The sequence below is a fragment of the Cibotium barometz genome, chromosome 1, assembly GCF_041138505.1.
Source record: "Cibotium barometz isolate CiBa-2024 chromosome 1, ASM4113850v1, whole genome shotgun sequence".
Taxonomy (NCBI): domain Eukaryota; kingdom Viridiplantae; phylum Streptophyta; class Polypodiopsida; order Cyatheales; family Cibotiaceae; genus Cibotium; species Cibotium barometz.
In genome coordinates, this window is record NC_141046.1 from 82,336,047 (window position 1) to 82,343,075 (window position 7,029).

A 7,029-nucleotide genomic window follows, 5' to 3' on the forward strand; every position below is an offset into this window, starting at 1 on the left:
AAGGATCTGTATGAGATACCTAATGGTTAATTTGAACCCTCAATTGCACTAAAAAATAGTGATTAGTGGTGATTAATCACTGATTAGCAAATTAATCCTCTATTTTGTGCGCAAAAAACAGAGTATGCGGGGAGTCTAGATCTGAGGCCTTAGAGTTCAAATGAGCTCAAATCCTTTAAGGCCATCAATAGCAATTAATCTAGTAGAGGATTAAGCCAAGAAACACAAGATTTGACCAAACATTGAATGCTTAATCTCTGTTTTACCAAAGTCACCTGCAGATTTAATGAAGAGCTTGGATCTCACTATAGACTTGATCAAATCCAAATCCGTCTTCATCACCAGCTTGTAGAGCACCCTTGAAAACCCCTAGGGCCAAGAGTAATTAGACCCATTGCATCTGGACCAGCATAGATCTCATTTTTCCTTCAGAAAATAGGCGCTTGCAAAATCGCATAGAACTGCTGCGTGCGCCTGTGGTTTGAGCTTTTGTTTGAATGGGCTGGAGCACAAGGGTTATAGCTATGCTTGGCAAAAGTGGTTTGGGATAATTTGATGTATGAAGGAAGAGAGAGCTCGTCCACCAACTGGGGTACAGAGGTTAATTGAAAAAGAGGTAAAAACTTAATTATCTACTAATCCTAATTAGCTAGGTGATTAGCAAGATAATGGGCTCATAAATTGATGGATTCTTGGCTAGGCTCTGATACCATGTTAAATTTGCACAAATGCGATGAGCTATGGTGGATCAAATGCTAGAATCAACATCATTAACAAAGAAATTAGATGATAATTAAGACGTGAATAGTGAGTAATTAACTGATAGCTTAATGTAGGCATGGGTAATCAAAAACCAGCAAATTCTCATTAGGCCAATGCCTCAATTCATAGAGTTTACATCCAAGCATCTAATCCCACTGATTTCTCCTTGATTCACTCCACCTCTTTTGCTTGATTCTCTCCACCTCTTCCCAGAATATCTCCACACCTCCTAAATCTCCTCATGCTACCCTTTATTCTCTCCCAGTAGATACTTCTCACCTTTTCACATGTTCTCTCACATTTACAGATTCCCTTTTTTTCAGCCCCTTGCTAAGGGCTTTTTCCCGCGCACACCCTATTCACTTGTATATTTCAACAATGTAGACACTTCATGCCAGTATGGTTAGCTCGATAGACCACGCACCATACAAGCTCCCTCTTTGGATAGAGATGGGGCTAACCTCCCCGATCTCGACCTTGGCCAGTTCTCCAATGTTGGGTCATCTGCTACATTAAGGCAGTGGCCAACTGCTCGACTTGCTATCCATACGTGGACTCCTTGCCTTTTCCCTTGAACTTAGTGTTGGTGGTTTTAAAAGAAGCTTCTGATGTGCCCTCATGAAGTTCTTGAGAATGTGTTCCCTTGAAGTTGTCCTCAAAATCCATAGGACTCCTATAGCATTGCTCAAAGGAGGTATGGCCCAAGGCATACAATGAGTTGTGTAAGGGACCTTCATCAAGTCTCTCTAGAAATCTTCCTATTAATCTTTCATCAAAGAACTTGTCTTTGTTGGCACTACAGCGTGAGTGGAGATTTCTAACTCTATTGATGTAGTCTCTGATGGTTTCTCCTTCCCTCTGTCTTATGTTATGCATTTGCTCCACTGGGGTCCATTTGGTGCCTTGGCAATAATATGCTACCTTGGAGGCCTCTTTCAAGGCTTCTAAGGTGGCCTTGTCCTCAGCTTTCAAGGACCTTAACCATTGGCCAGCTTTACCATCAAAGAAGGCACTCACCTTGACTTGATCTTGTATAGGGCCAAAGGCTTCACAGATTTGATTAGACATATTCAGATGTGGGATCAGGTCTCAAGTCCCATCAAACTTAGTGATGATAAGTTTCAAGATGTTAGCAGGTTTATTCCGCTCTAATCTTGGTGTAGGTGCAAGTTGTGTGCTGGTACTATGGGGGTGTGATGCCCGCGGCCACCCCCTCCCTATCTCCATGGCTAATCTTAACATTTTTGGTGTTAGCCCTACCATATTTGGAGCACGTGTAGTTTGAGGAAAGGTTGGTGGAGGAGTGGGGCCAGAGGAATAATATACCATTAGAGGCAGGTGGGTTAGCATGTACACCTTTGTGGTCCCATGTGGAACCTAGGGTAAACTCCTTGTGGTGGGTACTGCTGATATACAAGAAGCGGACCAGGTTGATGTGAAGGGCCTGGGTAGGACCATTTCTCTTTGGTGCGACGTTTCTGGTCCTTGATGGACCTAGCGCTAGGTTTTGTATAGGTCGTTGGGTCCTATAAGGATCAGCCACACTTGAGACAGGCACGACTCTCCAAACTGGTGGTTCAGTCTGGGTCTATTGGCTTTCACTTTGCCCTACTTCTGCCTAGGATCTAAAGATGGAGTGGGCTCATCGAGAAAACTTGCATAATTCTTATTCAGAAAAGGGAATTTGGAATCCCTGGGAAGATCGAGGATCCAATAAGTAAACGGAAGTTTAGAATTAGTTCTCATTAATGAAGCTTAAGGAATGAAAATACAATACATAAATGCTCTTTCTGAGTTTTTACTATTCAATTCTGAGAAGATTTATTTTCTCTTTTTAAACCTTCAACATTACTCTGATACTTAGATTTAATGGGATCGAGAAAAAGTACCTTTAACTAGGTCAAGCAATTGGCAGAAACTTAGAAAGTCCTATCAGTATCGAAAGTAGAGAAATTGTACTAAAAGTGGATGTGATAAGATATGATGTGGATCTGAATAGATGTAGATGGATGTAATAAGATGTGATGTGGATCTGAATGAATGTAAATGGATGTGATGGGATATAAATGAATGCAATATGATGAGATGAGATGTGAATGTGATGTGATAATGCGAATGTGAATGAATGGATGGATGTGGACGAATGTGATAAGATGTGACGAGATATGGATAGATGTGGATGTGATGTAATGTGGATGGAATGAATGTGATGTGGATGTGGATGTGGATGGAATGAATGTGATGTGATGTGGATGGAATGAATGTAATGTGATGTGGATGGATGTTAATGAGATGTGATAATATGAGGATGGATGTGACAAGATATGAATGAATGTGATGTGATGTAAATAGATGTGAATGGGAGTGATGAGATGTGAATGGATGTGATGAGATGTGAGTGGATGTGATGAGATGTGAATGGGTGTGATTAGATATGAATGGGTGTGATTAGATATGAATGGGTGTGATGAGATGTGAGTGGATGTGATGAGAAGTGAATGGATGTGATAAGATGTGAATGGATGTGATGAGAAGTGAATGGATGTGATCAAATGTGAATGGATGTGAATGGATGTGAATGGATGTGAATGTGATGTGATGATATCTGAATGGATGTGGTGAGAAGTGATGAGATGTGATAAGATGTGAATGGATGTGATAAGATGTGAATGGATGTGAATGTGATGTGATGATATCTGAATGGATGTGGTGAGATGTGATGAGATGTGATGTGGATCTGGTTAGATATGAATGGATGAGATATGATGTGGATAGATGAGATGTGATGTGACGTGGATCTGGGTAGATGTGAATGGATGTGAAGTAATGTAAATAGATGTGAACGTGATGTGATGATATGTGGATGTGATGTGGATCTGAATGAATGTAGATGGATGTGATGTGATATGAATGCATGAGATGTGATGTGGATATGTTGTGACATGGATAGATGTGATGTAATGTGATGTGGACCTGGATAGATGTGAATGGATGAGATGTGATGTGGATGGATGTGACGTGATGTGATGTGATGAGGATAGATGTGACGTGATGTGATGAGGATAGATGTGATGAGATGTAATCGCTGGTCCTCAATGGATGAGTCCATGGCTCTTTTATATGGATCTATTGGTTGATTGTTCTGATCTTCAACGGAGAGTCCATCTGGATTTTTCTCATGTGATTATATTTTCGGGTATTATGAGCTAGGAACTATTGAAAAGGCCCTTGAGTGAATAGGTAGTGAGCGTTTTGGTTGCCAATGATGCCATAGGTATACCAATGAAGGAATGATTGAAAACTAGAATTCAAGCTAGATATTTTGGAGGATTATGATCAGTGGTACTATGGTTTCATTAAAAGATTGTTCTAAAGACGACTGAATCTATGAAACACGAAATTTCATATTGGGTGTGTAAGTGGTGTGACTATCTTGAAGTTTGCTTGAAGCGCTGGCTAGGGGGTGTGGAAACTCTTTTCCCTGGTACCCGGGGCAAAACATAACCAAATTTCTAAATGGATCCTATCACTATAGTGGTTGGGTGGTTGGCTAACCCATGGGATTGGATGGGGTTAGGCTGGACTGATGGATCCCTAAAATGAGACTTAATCTTGTTATGTTACGATAGTTGAAGTAAAATCTTGAATAACCCTTGTTCTATGGAAAAGAATCAACGGCTGTGCCTCTTGAGATGAGGAAAAAAGTGTTGGTCTCTATGATCCAAGTGCAAGTCTCTTCCTTGATCTGACCATGTGACTTACAGGTTTGCTCGGATCAATTTGGTTAGTTAATGCTCTTGACTACTTTAGAATAGATTTTTTCTGGTGGAATCACCTATGTCTGCTAGGGGCAAGGGAAGTTTTCCCAGATTTGGTTTTGGAAGAACCAAGGGATTAGTCTCTTGTCCGGATATCCGTGGGCGAGGCCCCGAGTGGGAGACTCTGCCCTGCGCAAGAAGTGCTACTTCCGCTGCTAGCACCCCTGAATTCGTTGCGCTGAGGGGGCAGGGCTCTTTTAAAGAGGGAGAGAGAAGAGACAAGCTCAAATGAGATTAAAGGATTTTGTCCCTTTTCATATTTTAAAAAATGACTTATATACAAGATCTCATAGTTACAATGGTCGGCCACTCATATACAATTGGGGGCCCAAAACTAGTCTTTCTAGCTCTATGTACAACTATTCCTCATGGCCGGCATTACACAAGCCATAAGCTTGGTCATCCCATGTCTCTTATACAATAAGAGCATTGCATGGTTACAAAAGATACATTACAAAGAGTGTAGCCACGCTAAAGGTAATGTTAACCAGAGTGATTGACATTACAGGAAATAATATAGTTTAAAATGAAATTAGACTAAATAAAGGAAAAATAAAATAGATACTTACAAAGTGAGCAATGAAGGAGGATTTTCCTCCCGAGCCATAGTGCGATGCTCTTTGCTTCCGTAGTCGCGTGAAACACTTGCCGGCTGACCGCTTGTTTGTTGAAAAGCACTTGGATGCTTCCTCACAAAGCTCTGTGCGTGCCTCTACTCTTTACAAGAAAACGCTTGGCTTTCCATGTTATTCTCGGCCACCCTCTTAATGTTTGCTTTGCATTAGAGAGAAAAAGCTTTATCCTTGTTATGAGACCCCTCTACCCCCTCCGTGCACCGGATTCTTGGTTGCTAGCAGCGGAAGTAGCTTCCTCTTGCACGGGGCAGGGTTTTCCACTCGGGGCCTTGCCCTCGAATGTCCGGACACGTGACTAATCTAGTGGTCATTCCGAAACCAAAACCGGTAAAATATTCCTTCCCCGAAAAATGGGGATGATTTCACCTTTTTGATTTTTAATGAATTTTCTAATAGGGTCAAGAGAACTAAACTATTTTTCACCTGATTAAACCAGATAGAAGGAAAACTATTACAGACTTAACTTGAAGAAATCAACGCTTTTTTCCTAATCGAAATCAGGCACAGCTGTTGATCTAATCATTTGAGAAAGTCTTCAAGTTTTTATTTAACTAATTCTAAGCGTATTCCTATTATTTCAATTTCATTAATACTCCACTGATTCCAGCCTCATCCGGCCCATGGGTTAGCCACCACCCAACCACAGTAGAACCAGACAATTACTCACCCACCCATAATTGAATGCCTTTCTTAACTTTTCCTTTTGAATACAGATTTTGAATATAGATACGCACACTCCTCTTTAAAACTTTAACTTATAAAACAATCTATTGACAAACAGTTATTAGTTTACAGATGCCATAACTCAAAATTTCCATCCAGTCCCTTGTTTCTTAAAAAAAAATAGTATCACTCTGGAGTCTTTGTTGAGACCAGCTCATCAGCCAACGAGATCCAGTAACAGATTACAATAATCATTTCATCCATCATACATATCTTCCACGACATACGCATGGGTGTCCTAGGCACCGTGAGCCCGTGCATCGCCTAGTCAGAACCCTCCAGGATCCTCCTTAGGTGTCCTAGCACTTCACTCAGGGACCGCTTTGTCGGCTCTCGTCCATCGTACCGGAAGCACACCATTTTAACCATACCAAGGCTGGTCAAGACCTGGGCAGGCTTTGCCACGTGTGCTGTCCTTTGAACACTCCCCGCCAGCTATTGCAACCGAACTTCCCTTAGAAAAACATATACCAAATGCTCCCTCCAGCATTCTGGCGTAAGACAGTCCTTTAAGAAAACACGGTTTCTATGCAAGTTTTCGGTTTGATTTTCTTTTGAATACAATGAATATATCTTGAGTTAGTATCGACAAAAACTTCTTGAATGGAATTCAGAATTTCATAACAGAATTCCTCAAATTCTGTAACCTTGATCCACAGATCAATTCAAAGGGTCTCAAACTTAGTTTTAGATTTGGCGGGAGATTTGAGGGTATTTTTCTAAATTGGTCACATCTTCTTTTCTCGAAACTGACGAAAGAGTTTGGTCTTGGTCATAGTCTGATTCAAGGTTCGAGTCTGATAAGATTTTTCCTGAACTATCTTTCTCGAAAAGGTTTGATAATTCAATTACTATTTTACTGAATTTCTTTCTTTGAATATTCACTTAACTGATTTCTAAATTAGTTACGAATTCCAATGAGGAATAATTTAATCATTTATCTGAATATTTTGATCTCGATAGATTTCTTGAATTTTCTTTTTACAATCCGTGTGAGTATAAAACAATAGAAATTTCTCTCTTAAAGTATTTATTTATTCATTTATCAATTTCTCATAGAATTTAAACATAGAATTTAAGAGAATTCTAAT